Below are 16,158 nucleotides of genomic sequence, written 5' to 3' on the forward strand. Positions count from 1 at the left end.
TTCCCCCTCTACACTTCCTATGGTTGAATCTTTAAATATAGGTCTAGAAAAGGGCAAAATTCACTTTTTGAAGCTCTTCCCAAGGAGTTGGCCATGAAGGACACATGAGTTGCTTTGGAAGTTCACAGATCTTGATCCTGCATTCAAAGTTGTAAGTTTCTCATTTTTATTTTGAACTTCTTCTTGAACGATTCTAAAATGCCGAGGCATGGGCAAAATTTACATGCCATAGAAGTTGTTTTGAATGAAATTAGCATTGGATTTTGAGTCTGATTCAAGATCTGATTGTTAATCTTTAGTTTTAAATAGACTTGGAACAATTCTGAATTTTAAGATCTTTAATTTAGGGTCGGATTTCATATTTTCCCTAAATTCTTCACTTTCTCTATCTAGGATAAGTCGTCTAGTTTCTCTCGCTAGATTTCAAAATTTATTGTTTGGAAATTTAATTCAATATATAAAAACCCTAAATATAGATTTGTAGCAATAAATTCGTCCATCTAGAACTCCACTTTTGAAATCTCTTTCTTGATTATTAAATTTCCATTTTCATTCATAAAAATTGTCTTAAAATTTAATAATTATTGGGCAATTAATAATTCAAATTAATCTGATCTTATAATTGAAATAATTCTATCTTGACCTTTTTGACCGAAATATTCAAAAAGAAAATTAAGTTTTTACTTGATTTTGATTAATTAAAAACACCATTAAGTATAATTAAGGTTTATTAATTGCAAAATTAATTCATCCTTGACTTAATTCATTAAAAATTGGATACAAATTCTTTGCTTACTTCCTCCCTAGGGTTTGACCCCTTGCTTGCTCGATATTCTATATTTAGTGATTAAGGGTATTTATACATTTTATTGCATAAGTCTAAACGTCAAATTAACAATGTAGTTACACACATTTTAGGCTTATCAGCCTTGAGAGCGTGATAGAAACCACCCAAAAAATCATGATCCATATCAGCCTGAGAATAGACCTAGCGGTCATAACTAGAATCGTCCTGATGGTGATGATCTGAACCTTCCCGAGGCCACAACTGATGGTGAAGCCCTAAACATATCCGCAACTTTTTTTTCTTAGGTCTAGGTAAATTTTCATCTTTTTAGGTTCAGTATTTTCCCTTTATTTCTTTCTCATGGTTCCTATATAAGGAACCCCTTGTAATAGAATAAACAGATTTTCCCTTTGAGAGAAACAAATTTTTGGAAAAGGTCCAAGTGACCTAAAAGAAGGCGGCTCCGCCGCCGTTGGCACCGTCCATGGCTGCCTGCGCCACCTCGCTGCACCCTGCGCCGCCCCACTGCGCCCCGCGCCATTTCGCCGCGCCGGCCCCGCCACGCCGCGTCGCCAGCCACGCCCGCGCGCCGGACGCGCCCGCTGCCTCGCTGCGCCGCGCCTCTTCGCGCCCGCACCACCTTGCCGCACTCGTGCCACCTCGCTGCGCCTCGCGCCGCCGCGCCTGCGCCGCCTCGCCGCTTACCGCATCGCCTCGCCACGCCCGTGCCGCCTCGCCGCGTCACCTCGTCGCGCCCTGCGCCGCCCTGCCGCGCCCAGCCGCTCGACCCTAGCCGCGCCACTGCGCGCCCAAGTCCAGCAGACCGGCCCAATGGGCTGGCTCCAACTGGCCAGGCCCACCAGGCCCAGCCGCCAAAGGCGGGCTTGAGGCGCCGAAATCCCGCGCCCTTAGGCACCATTTTCTTGTGGTTGCAACATCAGCCCTACCCCTGGTGGGCCTTGGTTACTGGGCTGTCCCTTGCCCAGGCCTTCGGCCCAGACCGCGGTCCAGCCAGCGGCCCAGACCACGGCCCAGCACGCGGCCCAGACCTGCAGCCCAGCTCAGTCGCGTCCAGCCACCTCCGCCACCAAGCCGCCCACTGCAACTCCTGCCGCCGTCGCCTCCGGTTGCCGCTGCCTCTGCCCACTACCGCCTCTGGTTGCCGCTGCCTCCGGCCACCGCCGCCGTCGCTGCTGCCGCTGCCACTCGACATCGCCGCCGACGCCGATTATCGACGCCGCCACCAGCACCTCGCCGACTACCCGTGGAGCATCGCCCACACAAAGATAGAGGCACCCTTCGGCCCTGACGAATTGAGGACCTCGTGTAGGACCTATCCGGGACACCCCCACGGACAAGCGGGACGTGCAGTCCAAGATCACTGTCCTTAGAGGAGGACGAACGGACCACGCTCCTGCTGCAGGACGTCGACAACGTTCGTCCTGCATCAAGAACCCTAGGTCACGATAGGAATCATCGAGACGATCCTTATCAACCTAAGAATAGAACCTTAAGCCGTGACAGGAATCATCCACCGTGGAATGATCCCTATCTGCTTGAGGATAGACACCTAGGACAAGATAGAAACTGTCTGCCGCGTGACAATTACTATCTACCTGAGGATAGGATCCCAAGTCGTGATAGGGATCATCCACCACATAATGATCCCTATCTTCCTAAAGATACTGTCAAGGTTGGAATAGCAATCATCCTGAACAGGGCGATCCCTATCCTCTCGAGGATTGGGTACAACCTTGTGATCACCATCGTCCAAATCTGACAATCATTGGCAACAGATTTAGAGGAGTGTCAAAGTCGATGTCCCGTATTATGAGGGATCTAGAGACCCTAAGGAATATCTTGATTGGGAGTCCAAGCTAAACTGTTACTTCAAATGGTATGATATACGTGAGTGGCAGAAAGTTCAATATGCCAAAATGAAATTTGGGGGTGACACCAATTTTTTTTGGGAGAACCTCGAGTGTTCAATCTATAACTGACAAGAGACACCCATAGACACGTGGCCCCAAATGAAAGATAAGTTACATGAGAAATATTTCCCTTTTGCTTATTTAGATAATCTCTTGGATCAATGGCATAAGTTACAAGAGGGCAGGCACCACGTGTCGGAATACATCACCCAATTCAAAGAATTTTATATGAGGGGTCGAGTTGAGGAGAACCCTCGAGTTGTCTTTTCCCAATTTAGAACGCGACTTAATCCTTATCTAGAGAAGGAGTTATTGGTTTGAAAGGCTGCCACGCTTGAGCCGGCCTATCAGATTGTAGAGGATCTGAAACTCTACCAAACTCTTTAGAGTAGCCGTGTCATCAGTGGTCTCCCGCTGTTAGCAATCGCACCTATCCTTCTTATTCCAATAGGTCTACTCATCGCAACCGTCCTCTAGCTCTCTTAGCACCCCTACCCACTCCAAATCATACTCCCGCTGAACACCGTGCTCTTGGTCCCACACCACAACCATCTGCTCCATTACCCCCCAATAGTCGTACCTCTTCCTCCCTTGACTCACCGCAAGGGCCCCAACTCAACCTAACCCAGCACAAATTAGCTCGTCCGGCTTAACATGCTGTAAGTGCCAAGGATGAAGCCATAGAGCCTCCCAGTGCCCCTCTCGAGCCTTACACATAGGACATGAGTCAATTGATATAGAACCTACCTTAGAAGAACAACCTATGGACGAGGAAGAATAGAGGGTAGAGAACTATGGAGTAGATGAATTTGTGCACAACTGTGGTATGGTAAGCTTCATAAGAATCACTGACTGCCCACCATATCCTCCTTGAGGTTACCCTTCTTCTTTAGTTAGGGGCATTGTTCATTGCACACTTACCCACATCCACTGAAGATTCCACTTTGAGGACTTCCATATTTTACACCTATGTTAAAATCGGAGATAAGATAAGCAAGATAATCATAGATAGTGGCAGTTGTATCAACGCAGTATCCGATGCCATCACTTCGCGATTGGGGTTGCTGTTGATTGATCATCCCCACCCGTATTATGTCTCATGGATCGATCCACACTGATCCTTGTGAAAAACCAATGTCTCCTTCCCCTCGCGATACAATCATACGAAGACAAGGTTTTGTGTGATATATTACCCATGAAAGTTGGGTGCATTATCTTAGGTCGTTCTTGGCTCTATGATAATGATGTGCAGCTTTACAGTAGAAGCAATACTTGTTCCTTTATATACAATGGCCGGATGATTACATGGCACTAGTACACTCAAACTCCTAAAACTCCTGTACAGAAATTGACGTCCTTAGGTTTGTGTCTTCTCAACAGGAATTAGATAACGAGCTATCTGTCTGTCTTGCCATGATTCCGGATCATTCCAAGGAAAGCTTCACTCCTTTTTCCCCTGAAATCTCAAAATTACTGAAATAATTTGAAAGTGTATTCCCAGAGGATTCACCTAACTCTCTTTGGCCTATGCGCGACATACAACATGCCATAGATTTCACTCCCATTTCCTCTTTGCCTAGTCTTCCCCACTATCACATGTACCCCACATAGTATAAGGAACTCCATCGACAAGTCAAAGATTTGTTGGACAAAAGATTCATTCAGGAAAGTCTTAGTCCGTGCGCAGTTCCTGCACTATTAGCGCCAAAAAAATGGGAGTTTGTGCATGTATTGATAATAGGGATATCAATAAAATTACCGTTAGATACTGCATTCCCATCCCACGGATCGTTGATATGTTTGATATGATGACTAGTTCAGTCCTCTTTTCATACAATCTTAAAAGCGGTTATCATCAGGTACAAATCCACCCTAGGGATGAATGGAAAACTGTTTTGAAAATTAAGGATGGCTTATACGAATGGAAAGTCATGCCTTTTGAATTGTCAAATGCCACGAGCACTTTTCAGTGATTGATGAACTATGTCCTTAGACAATTTATTGGGGATTTTTTGGTGGTTTACTTCGATGATATACTCATATATAGTAAATCTATAATTGATCATATGCAACACCTCTGCCAAGTGTGCGAAGTTTTAAAGGCTAAACAACTATATGCACACCCGAAGAAATGTTAATTTTTCGTTGATCAAGTCTCATTCATTGGGTTTATTCTATCTGCACAAGGTTGGATCTGGCTAAAATTGATGCCATAACTGATGTCGGACGTCGTCTCAACGGCGTCCGACCGTCACCGAGGGTAGGAACTCGGTGTCGTATCACTAACTAATCGGTTCACGTCCACGACGTCAACCGATGGATATGCAGAGAACAGAAATGTCTGGATGACGATAACGAGGATGATGGTCCTACTATGGTACGTGCAATGCGCCGTCAAGCTATGAGAGCCAATCCGGAGCGGGGACGGGGTCACCAAGCTGGGTCGAACCAGCCCTCCAAGTCGTCCGAGGTGGGTCGAGGGCGCGCACGCCGTCGAATGGGGTAACTCCCACTGGAATGCTCACACGCGTCGGGGCGTCCCGGCTCGTACCGGACAGGTAAGACGCTCGTCTTTGTTTCGTCGTTCTCTCAATCTGTCTCACTCACCTATCTAACCCGAGCGCGGTGGAGGCAATACGAAAGGGTACTGTAAGAAATAAGGAACCGAGGATCAAGTGGAGAAGCTACCTTCGTCGCGCTGGCGACGGGGCTTTGGTGCCGTCGCCCAAGGTGGCCTAACTCGTTGGCTCGAGATGATCCGGCGCGGCAGCGCACCAGTCGTGCAGGATCACGGCGGTCGGTGCAACTTGCTCGGTGCAGGACCACGACCGGATCAGCGGAGTCCAATGCGGCCTGGCTCGCCGCAGGCGAGATCAGTGCCGGCTCGCGGCGGCTCGACGGCCGGCTCAACAGCGGGCGGGCAGGTGAGCTCGGTGCAGCCTAGCTCGGGCAGGTGACGGAAGCAGCAGCATCACGCGCGCAGCGTCGACGGTGGAGACGGGTGTGGCGGCGCGCGCGGCGGCGCGACAGCACGCACCGGCGGCGACGGCACGGCGCGGCGGCAGTTCGCAGCGCCGAGCGGCGGCTCGCGCAGCGGGTACGGCTGCCGGAATGGCAGCAAGCGGGGCGCGCGGCGCTCGCGGATCAGGTTCGGCGCGGCGGCGCTGTGCAGCGCGACGATTCGCGGCGGGAGCGGTGGCGAGCGACTGCCGCGGCAGGAGCGGCGATAGGATCGCTCGCGCGCGTTCGCGTGGTTCCGGTTCGGCGCGCGGCGCTGCGCGCGGCGCGACGCTCGCGCAGCGGCGCTGCGGCACGGCGCGCGGCAGTTCGCAGCGGCCGGAGCGCGCTCGCGAAGCGGTACGGCTGCCGGAGTGGCAGCAAGCGCGCGCGCGGCTCGCGCGGATCAGATTCGCGCGCGGCGGCGCTGCGGTGCGACGATTCCGGCGGCGGAGCGGTGGCCGAGCGACTGCTCGCGCGATAGGATCGCTCGCGCTCGCGCGGTTCCGGTTTGGCGCGGCGCGCTGCGCTGGCGCGACGTCTCGCACAGGCGGTGCGCTGCGGCACGGCGCGGCGGGCGGCGCCAGCAGCGGCAGAGCGCGCCCGCGCGTGGCTCGAGCGGCGGCGGAGCTGCTGCTCGCGGATGCGGGAGCGGCGGCGGGGCCGGCGGCTCGCGGCGGCGGGAGCAGAGCTGGTGCAACTCGCCTCCTCCCTGTCCTCCCTCCCCTTCTTCCTTCCCTCTCTCCTCCTCCTCCTTCTTTCTTCCTCTTCTTCTTCCTTCTCTTCTTCCTCTTCTTCTCTTCTTCTCCACGACCTGACCTTTCTTCCTCAAATTGTAATTCTTCAAAATTAGGTCAAGGTGAGGGGAAGCGCCCACCTCTTCCCCTTATATATGGGTGAAGATGGGCCCTTCCTTAAGTCAAAAAAAACAACAAAACAAAAACAAAAAAAAAGGGAAAGGAAATAGGAAAACAGGCTTGTCAGGCCCAACATAGAAAAAGGGGGGGGGAGAGTTCCTCATATGGGTCCTTCCCCGCTACACGACAACACGATAAAAGCGAAAAGCTATAGAATAAAGTGACCGAAGGTGTCGGTGTGCTCCGGTGGTCGGCGTCCGCGTCATGCCGTATAACGGAATCCGGGATCCCGTGTTGCTGCGGCGGCTCGTCGTGGTGGCTGGATCCATCTCGGTGGCGAGCTGGGTAGTGACGGCTCCTCGTGTGCTGGGTCGGTGACGTCTTGCTGCTCCTCTGCTGCTGGCTCGATGACGATCGGTGGCGACGCGCCATCAATAACCTAATGGCCTACCCCTAGGAATTTCCATGATGTATGTAGCTTCCACAGTTTAGCTACTTTCTATCGCCATTTCATCCCGAACTTGAGTACCATCATGGCACCAATGACCTAGAGCCTTAAGGGAAATCATTTTGAGTGGAATCCATAGTCCCAAAGTTCCTTTGAGGGCATAAAAATTAAAATGAAAATGACACCCATACTCCGTTTACCCAACTTTACTAAGGTATTTGAGGTCGCATGTGACGCATCCACTTTAGGGATCGGTGGAGTCTTGAGTTAAGATAATTATCCCATTGCCTTCTTTAGTGGAAAATTAAATGATGAAAAACTCAAGTAAACATGTATGATAGAGAGTTCTGGGCCATTGTTGAATCGCTTCGTCATTGGCGCCACTACTTGCTTTCGAAAGAATTCATTCTTTACTTTGACAATGAAGCATGGAATACATACACTCGTAGCAGAAATTAAATCGTAGGCATGGTCGATGGGTCGAATATCTCCAATGATACACCTTTGTCTTAAAACATTAGAGAGGCGTGGAGAATAGAGAAACAGATGCATTATCTAGGTGAATCCACCTTTTGAATCTTATGAAAATTAAAGTGATTGGGTTTGAGCAATTAAAGGATCTTTACATAGATTGTCTAGACTTTGCGCCCATCATCCATTCCTTGGGAAAAGGCCCTAATCCCAAAACCAAGGACTATATTCTAGAAAATGGATTTCTTTTCTACGACCGTTGGCTTTGCCTCCCACAAACCTCACTTAGAGATTTTCTTATTGCGAAATACACGCCGGAGGCCTAAGTGGTCACTTTGGCCGAGATAAGACGATTACATCCGTTGAGCATAAATTCTTTAGCCTTCCATAAAATGAGACGTAGCAAATATTGTATCCAAATGTTTTGTGCATGCCCTCGCTAAGCAGGTAAAACAGAATAGGAGTCTCTATACTCGCCTTCCGGTCCTTCATAAACCTTGGGATGACGTGCGCATCGACTTTGTCTTGGGCTTTCCCCGCACTCATAAGCGTCATGATTCCATCATGGCACCTCTTAGGAACTAAATTCAAAATTTAAAATGCTTTCATTCCTAATTTAACGGTCAAACCAAGGTTGTTAATAGAAGCCTAAGTGATCTATTACGATCATTGGGTGGGGATAACCTCAAATATTGGGACACTATCATTCCGCGTGCTGAGTTTGCCTACAATGCATTCGTTAATCACACCATTGGCATGAGTCCTTCTGAAATTTTTCATGGTCACCACCCTCGAAAGCCTACTGATTTAATTCCCATGTCCCTGCATGCTAGAGTCTCAAACGATGGTGTGTCATTTTCTAATCATATTTGAAGTCTGCATGCGGACATTCATCATCACATCATGAGTAGTAATGCATTATATAGACAGACCATGGATTTTCCCCGTCGTTTTTACGAATTTAAGGAAGGTGACATGGTGATGGTGAGGGTAAGCACGGAGAGATTTTCTCCCAGGTGGGTTACCTAGCTTCATGCTCATAGTGCCGCGCCATTCCCGATCCTCAAGTGAGTTGGGGAAAATGCCTATGCCATTGGTATACCCTCTACATAGGGGATAAGCGCCACTTCAATATTTTGGATTTGGTTGAATATAAAGCCCCACCTCTCTCTTCAAATTACCCGTCCCTACCCGTGGACTTTCCAATGAGCACATTTGACTTGTCCACTCCTCGTACATTACCTTCCAACTAGCATGAAAACATCGAGGCTATATTGGATGAGGTAATCACCTTCACTGATGGTGGAATGGTGCAGAGTTTCTTGTTCATTGGCAAGGCAAACCTTTGACGGATGACAGGTGGATCACGGAAGAGGACTTAGCTTGCCGTTGCCCAGATCTACTGGTCCCACTAGAGCTTTCTAACGGCAACACGACGGAGTCGAATTCTTCTGACCTCGTGGGAAGTGATGCCCACCATGACAATGCACAAATACCGGCCGTGCCTCCACCTTCTCATGAGATGTTCCACTTCATGACACGTCACCAACACAAACTTCACAATCCTCCTCTAACATGACACATTGACACGTTACCAAAGTCAACTAATATTAGGGTTTTAAATTTACAGTTATCTTATTTTCTCTTTCCTCCAAGACTATACATAGGCCAATGTTGTAAGAAATACTTGGTGAATTTCTTTTAAATTGAAGTTTCTTCTTCTAAAAGGAAGTTTGCCTAACCGTCTTCTGGCCGAGCCACCGCTAGTGCCTATAGCCGTCGTTTCCATTGAGAGAACACCACCTATTCTCCTTTGCTTGTGCGCACTACTAACTGCCCGTGCTGTCATGTGCACGCCCATCCGCGCTGGCCGGACGCATAGCCACCAACGCATGCCCGCCGCAAGCACAACCACCTATCCACGTACTCCCTTGCCTACATAGCCATCATGCACAAGCGCCCGTCGACACGGGCAACGCGTGTAGCTGCCTGCCCATGCGGCCACCACGCACAGCCGCTCACCCACGTGGTCGCGATGCGCAGTCGCCCGCCCACGCGGTTGCTGCGTGTAGCCTCCTCCTTATGCGGCCATCGCGCACAGCTGTCCGCCCACGTGACCCGTGTATTCAGCATCTAAGGCTTCGTTTACTGTTTAGGTTTCGGGGCATTGCCCCAAATCCTGAAGGGGCCAAATCTTACTCTTTACCTTGCACCAACTGACCGCGCAGTTGGATCCACGACACCCTGTCCAAGCACACATCAGTCACCCCCGCTGACAACGCGTCGAGAATTACCCGTACCGTCGCGATGCACTGCTCTAGTGCCAGGGTAAATTCTATCCTCTTTGGTGTCGGTAGTCTTCCTCCAGTGTTCCTCTATTGTTTTTTCACCTCCCTCAGATTAGCTGATTTGGCCTTTGAATCTTCTCGTGATTAGTCAATTAGGCCTTTGAATCTTCTAGCGATCAACCGTTTGATTTATTGGAATGGTTGCTTTGTTTTCACCACAATGGTTGTAAGATAATACCATCACTATTTACACCGGACTTAAATCTTCTTATTTGATTGTGTGAATTGTGGTCTGATATATCTGTTCTATAGTAGATAGTGTTTCCTACCTGGTCTCTCCTATCATCCTACATCACATATCGTATAAGTAGGATCAGCCAGTGTTATTCTATCTGGATAATTCGATGTCCATCTCAACTATCCATAGAATATGAATATTTAGAATACATGTTTTAATACCAGTGATCACTATATTATGATCTCATCATAATTTGGTAAGTCATTGTACGCATTCAAGGACTTCATTATAAACACCACACCAGAATAATGATGAACGTAAATATTTTTTTTATTTAACTTATAAAAACATGGTGGTGTGATAAGCTTGACGTCCACATAATATCCATCAATGTAGGGTACACATAATCTGATGTTGGACGTCGCTATTGACATAGTCCAACATATAATAACCTATGATACATAGCGTGATGTAGACGGACGTCGTCGAAGACGTCTTCTGTCGGGTATAAACTTATAGAGATACGACTACGTGATGTAATGTTCCTAGGCGGATGTATGTGTAGCCCCCACTTGTGGGGTTCGCCAAGCTCTGAGCTCTAGGCGAGCGATCAATGATGGTGATGGTGACCTCATGACCCTCATCAGAGTGACAATGGCGTCTATACCACCGAACGTACTAAGTCTATGGGCGTTCTCATGTCACAGAGAAGCACGGCCCGCACGTAAGGAAAACACTCGGTAGAATCTTTTGTGTGGGTTTCCACTCTAACCTATCCTAACTCGATCATGGTGGAGTACAGTCGAAAGAGTTTATGACAAGAGATAATTTGATTAGCGACCGAGTGGAGCAAGATAGGTCTGGGGTTGCATCATCCCGATGCTGATATACTTGTTAGTGCAGCTTCCGCCAGGTTGACTCGATGGAGCTGTGAAGAAGACGCGCACGGCGTAGCACGGTAGGCAGCAGATTTGCTGATTTGGAGGTGTGGCGCTTGAGTGAAGGAGGTGTAGTCGAGGCGTAGGGCGTGGCAGGCATGGCGTGGCTTGACGGTGCAAGCAACGAGGGTGGTGCAACTGGCACGTGCAGCATGGGAGGCAAGGCAACAGCGCGGGTGGCTGCATTGAAGGTGCAGGCGGCTTAAGAGAAACCTATAAATACCCTCTTGAGAGTTGATTTTAGGTTGTCCAGAATTTCTCTCAAGGAAGCTAGGGCTTGGAGAGAAAGGATTTCTCCAGACCCTCCAAGGCTGATGAGCATTGGAGCTGGGAGAGAAGCAAGCTGAGGAGTAGCTGGAGCACGACGATCGTCGCCTTGCCCGGAAGGAGTGACACGAGGAGGCGTGAGCGTTTCAGTTTTAGTACAATCTTCTTCTCCCTTCTAAGACAATCAGAGTTGGGTTGAAGATCACAAGCTGTGTCTTCAACATTTCCAATTTCTTTTGTTCCTTTGGTTACGCTTGATTTCGAATTTCATAGTTGATTGAATCATTTCCCATTATGTTCTAGCAAAAATTCCATTATTCTCGCATCAGATCCTGAAATCCATCCCTGTAGAACTTCCAAACTGCTAGCAACCCAGGCAACAGCCTAGGTTGCTAGCAATCCAAGCCGCGGGGAACAACGCCGCACGCAGCAGCGCTGTGTGCAGCAAGCTCGCCCACAGCAGCAAGACCGCGAGCAGGGTCGCCACGCAGCAGCGCCGCGCTGTAGGCTCGCCGCGCAACAGCACGCGCCGCAGGCTCGCCCGCGCGCGACAGCGCCGCTAGCAGGCTCGCTGATGGCGCGTCGCCACCGATCGTCATCGAGCCAGCAGTAGAGGAGCAGCAGGACGTCACCGACCCAGCACACGAGGAGCCGTCACTACCTAGCTCGCCACCGAGACGGATCCAGCCACCACGACGAGCCGCCGCAGCAACACGGGATCCCGAATTCCGTTATACGGCATGACGCGGACGCCGACCACCGGAGCACACCGACACCTTCGGTTACTTTATTCTATAGCTTTTCGCTTTTATCGTGTTGTCGTGTAGCGGGGGAAGGGCCCATATGAGGAACTCTTCCCCCCCCCCCTTTTCTATGTTGGGCCTGACAAGCCTGTCTTCCTTATTTCCTTTCCTTATTTCCTTTCCCTTTTTTGTGTTTGTTTTGTTGTTTTTTTGGACTTAAGGAAGGGCCCATCTCCACCCATATATAAGGAAGAGGTGGGCGCTTCCTCACGCTGACCTAATTGAGAAATTCACGTTGAAAGAAAAAAGCGCCAGGTCGTGGGGAAGAAGAAAAGAAAGAAGAAGGAGGAAGAAGAAGAAGAAGGGGGAAGAGAAGGAGGAGGAAGGAGAGAAAGGGAAGGGAGAAGAGGGTGGCCCTGCAGACCGCCGCCGCGATCGCCCACGCCGCAGCCGGTGCCGAGTCCCACGCCGCCGTATGCAGTGCGCCGCTGCAAAGGTCGCTGCGCGTGCGCGCCGCGGCGCGCCGCCAGCTCGGCCACCCAGAGGCCTCCGGGTCTCCCGACCACCGTCGTCCGGTGTCTCCCTACGCCCTGGTGAGTCGTCGCGGCTCCAGCCCCACCTGCCACCGTACCAGCTCGCCGCGTGCCGCCGCGCGCCGCGCCGCTGCCGCGCCGCCGCGCCGCCAGCTCGGCCGCCCTAGAGGACTTTAGGCCTCCCCGGCCACCGTTGGCTGGCGCCACTCTATGCTCTGGTGAGCCTTGGCTGCTCTGAGTCCTCCGCCGCCGTCCAGCCCTCCCGAGCCACCGCGATGCGTTAGGTCCCCCCGGTCCGTTCTGGCCCCCCCTCCTTCCAGCTACCAAGGCGGTTCTAGGAACGTCTCCCTACTCGGCCAGGCTCCGCCCTAGCCGTCCCTCGACCGCTCTCCCGCGCTGGCCCTCCCGCTGTCCTCTCTGGCTGCGCCCGTCGTATAGCATCCTTCGGTACTGCTCGTTGGCGCTACACCCGCCGCCTCCCCCTGCCCAGCGCCCCCGAGATCGGACGCACAACAGACCCGCCCGCTCCTACCGTGGATTCTCCCCTTTGAGTCACCCGACGCCGCGCGTCGAAGGTACCCTGCAACCCTAGCTTCTTTACGTCATTTATTTCCTTTAGTATTCTTTCGTATTGCCTCCACCGCGCTCGGGTTAGATAGGTGAGCGTGAGACAGGTTGAGAGAACGACGAACACAAGACGAGCGTCTTACCTGTCCGGTACGAGTCGGGACGCCCGACGCGTGCGAGCACTCCAGTGGGAGCTATCCCATTCGACGGCGTGCGCGCCCGCGACCCACCTCGGACGACTTGGAAGGCTGGTTCGACCGCTTGGCGACTCCGCCCCCGCCCGGTTGGCACTTCATAGCTTGTCGGCGCATTGCACGTACCAGAATAGGACCATCATTCTCGTTATCGTCATATATACATTCCTGTTCTCCGCATATCTGTCGGTTGACGTCGCAGACGTGAACCGACTAGTTAGTGATACGACACCGAGATCTTACCCTCGGTGACGGTCGGACGCCGTTGAGATGACGTCCGGCATCACTCGCTTGGCAGGCGCTCGCGCGTGCACAAACACCCGCTGGGTGTTTGTGAAATTGCCCCAAAGGGCAAAGGCAAATCCTCAGTAAGGAAAGCCTTACTAAAGATTTGCTGCACCGAGACTTTTAAAGAAAGCTCTGTCGTTTGTACAGAAGATCGTTTACCAGAGTTTATACTTGAGTATTGAGATCTAAAAGAACTGATTTGATAGAAAGAATTCTTCTGCTGTTTTTTGCTGTCTCCCTGTGGATCGACCCTCACTCACCCTAAGTTGTGAGGTTATAAATTTTGTTGTATAAGCTCAATTCTCACACGTATTAACTGCTAAATAACCAGTAAAAAAACACCCCAAAAATTAAGTTTATCAACTGGCGCCGTTGCCGGGGAGCACGGTATTACACTAGGAATTTATTTTTTAATTGTTCAATAATCTTTTCTTGATTCTCCTTAAGCTGCAGGACTTAAAAATCCTCAGCTCATTGTTCTGCTAACATTTGTGCTGAAGATCTATGGTAGTTACACGCTCAGGAGCTGGTGAGAAGTCTGCAGAAAAAATTAGTAGAGACGCCACCCCGGATTCTACAGTCACAGAACCAGAAATTCAGCAGAGAAATATGGCTGAAGAGATACATCAGCAGAATGAAAGGAGAAGAACTATGTTGGATAGGTCTACACCGTCCGGAAGCTTACGACAAACCGATGTAAATCTGAACATCGGTGAAGGTATCTTGTTTCGATAAGATAATGCATTGATCAATTCTCTACCTGAATTTAACGGATTACCTGCACAGAATCCCAACCGCCTCGTCTTGCCTTTCTTGATCGCCCCCCCCCTTCCCCATCGTTTCTGGATTCCCAACCGCCTCGTCTTGCCTTTCTTGATCGCCCACCCTCCTTTCCCCATCGTTTCTTGATTCCCAACCGCCTCGTCTTGCCTTTCTTGATCGCCCGCCCCCCTTTCCCCATCGTTTCTTGATTCCCAACCGCCTCGTCTTGCCTTTCTTGATCGCCTACCCTCCTTTCTCCCATCGTTTCTTGATTCCCAACCGCCTCGTCTTGCCTTTCTTGATCGCCCACCCTCCTTTCCCCATCGTTTCTTGATCCCCAACCGCATCCTCTTGTCTTTCTTGATCGCCCACTTTCTTTCCCCTTGATTTCTTGATTTCTTGATTTCTTGATTTCTTGATTTCTTGAATTCTTGATTTCTTGATTTCTTGATCTCACCATATCTCCTTGATTCCCCTTCGTTCTCCCCTTCGCCCTCATCTTTCTTGATTTCTTGATTCCCACCCTCTACGCCATAACCGATTACTTGGTTTTCTGCCCCACCCCCACGACTATTCCCACGATACTTGGTTCGCTGTCTTGCCCGCCCACACGACTCGCCGCGTCGCCAGCCAAGCGCGCCTTGTGTGCCCTCTGCTCCGACTTTGTTGCACGCCACCCGTGGACTCAGCTCTCTGCTAGTAATTCTGACCGCACCGCCCGCACCCGGTTTTGTCTCGCCAGCGACACTCGTCCGCACGACCCGACACTAAGCATCCGCCGACGACTTGGACGCCTTGGACTAAGCGATACAAAGGTCAGTCTCGCTTCCTCTATAAACTCCAGTATTATTATCTTCGACAGTCTCATCTTCCCCTATCGCGTCCGCTACCGTGATATTCTCGAACATCATCGGATAGGACTAGCCACCTTGTCGAGCATAGGGATTCTTGTGGTAGACGGACTGTCATCCGACTTGGACGCCGAACCCTCCAGGGCTGTTAGATGCCCCTCACTTAGTAGACGTCTAGTAGGTCCAGCGGGTCATTGGGAGTGTGATCTTAGGTTCACTCGTCTCTCATTGATCGGTACGGCCGACGTCGCTATCCGTCAAGTCCTTATCTGCTCATTCATATTTTCTCATCATTCGGCTTACATCCCATACATTCGCATCATAACCCTGTGACGTGAAACGCGCCGATCGATCCCGGCCATCGTCGTATCACATCAGAATCCTTTAGAATTCCTTGATGATTTTCATATTAGATACTCTTCTCAAAATGTTCCTGGAATATCTACAGAGATGTTAAAAATGAAATATTTTCCTCTAACTCTTAAAGATAAAGCGTTTGCATGGTATCGTAATCTAGGAATCACTTTTAATTCTTGGGAAGAGATGCAAGGAAAATTTCTGCAGAAATTTTACCCTCTCTCCAAAATGAATTTTTATAGAAGAGAAATTTACAATTTCCATCCTCATGACGGAGAAGCCTTTAGTGAGTCATGGGAGAGATTCAATGATTTATTGAGGAAATGTCCTCACCATGGCATTGAGCAATGTCAACTAGCCCAAATATTTTATGAATCTCTCTCTGATCTTATGAAAAACAAAGTAAATCTCGCTACGGGTGGAACGTTTTATACCGCATATGAGGATGAAGTTTTCGATATTTTGGAGAGAGTTGCAGAAACTGACTTGCAGGAGATTGGGGCCAATCAGAATGGGAGAAACCTGCAGCCAAAAAGAGCTGGAGTTCTGCAGGTTAACGCCAAGGAGGGAGAGCTACAAGCGGGCCTAAGGGAGACTAACCAGAAATTGGAGGAGCTCACCTCCACCTTGAAGAATGTCTT

The 16,158-nt window shown here is 50.1% G+C and overlaps 1 non-coding gene across 1 annotated transcript; it reads right to left on the reverse strand.

Moving 5' to 3' along the window:
- Positions 1 to 15,749: 15,749 nt before the first annotated feature.
- Positions 15,750 to 15,858, reverse strand: LOC144702827 (small nucleolar RNA R71). Its single transcript, XR_013581402.1, has one exon. It is a non-coding gene; the product is annotated as a small nucleolar RNA R71 (small nucleolar RNA).
- Between the last annotated feature and the right edge of the window lie 300 nt (positions 15,859 to 16,158).

Source organism: Wolffia australiana, chromosome 4 (assembly GCF_029677425.1).
Source record: "Wolffia australiana isolate 7733 chromosome 4, ASM2967742v1".
NCBI classification, from domain to species: domain Eukaryota; kingdom Viridiplantae; phylum Streptophyta; class Magnoliopsida; order Alismatales; family Araceae; genus Wolffia; species Wolffia australiana.